This window comes from Rhincodon typus, chromosome 12 (genome assembly GCF_021869965.1).
Source record: "Rhincodon typus isolate 14 chromosome 12, sRhiTyp1.1, whole genome shotgun sequence".
Taxonomy (NCBI): domain Eukaryota; kingdom Metazoa; phylum Chordata; class Chondrichthyes; order Orectolobiformes; family Rhincodontidae; genus Rhincodon; species Rhincodon typus.
In genome coordinates, this window is record NC_063343.1 from 49454373 (window position 1) to 49455225 (window position 853).

Sequence of the window (853 nt, forward strand, 5' to 3'; positions counted from 1 at the left end):
GATGAACACAGCAGGCCAAGCAGCATCAGAGGAGCAGGAAGTCTGAAATTCGGGAGTAGACCCTTCTGCTGAAGAAGGGTCTAGGCCCGAAACGTCAGCCTTCCTGCTCCCTCTGATGCTGCTTGGCCTGCTGTGTTCATCCAGCTCTACACCTTGTTATCTCAGACTCTCCAGCATCCGCAGTTCCAAACTATCTCTGCAAGTAGCATATGATGTCCAGTACAGAGAAATATCAATTGATTAATTTTGCTAGGAAGAACATGGAGAGATTATATAAAATAAAGGGTACAATTCTAAAGGTGGTGCAGGCGCAGAAGACCCATAAAAGTCATTAAAGATGTCACAACAGGTTGAAAGCATGTTCGATAAAGCTTGTACTATCCAAGTCTGTAGTAATAGTGCCACAGAGTATAAGAGCAAGGAGGGTATTTTGAACTTGTATGAGACACTGCTTTGGGCAGAGTGGATAGGGAGAAACTATGCCTGCTCATAAAGAATTGACAACAAAAGGCACAAATGTAATGTAGTTGGTAAGAGAAGCAAAGGCAGCATGAGCAACGTTTTTTCACAATGAGTAGTTAGGATCCCACTTTCTACAACTGTGATGGACGCAGATTCAATTGAGGCATTCAAAAGGGAATTAGACTGTCAACTGAAAAGTAAGAAAGCAGCTGGCCGAGGAATCACATTAGTTGAATTGATCATACGGAGAACACTGCTGATACAATGAGCTGAATGGCTTCCTTCTGCACTGTAACAGAATTCTCATCTGCCATCTTATTTTTAGTATTTGATGCTCCAAGATGCCTTTTGTTTCATGCTTGTGCACCATTACTGGTCTAAATAGGCATGA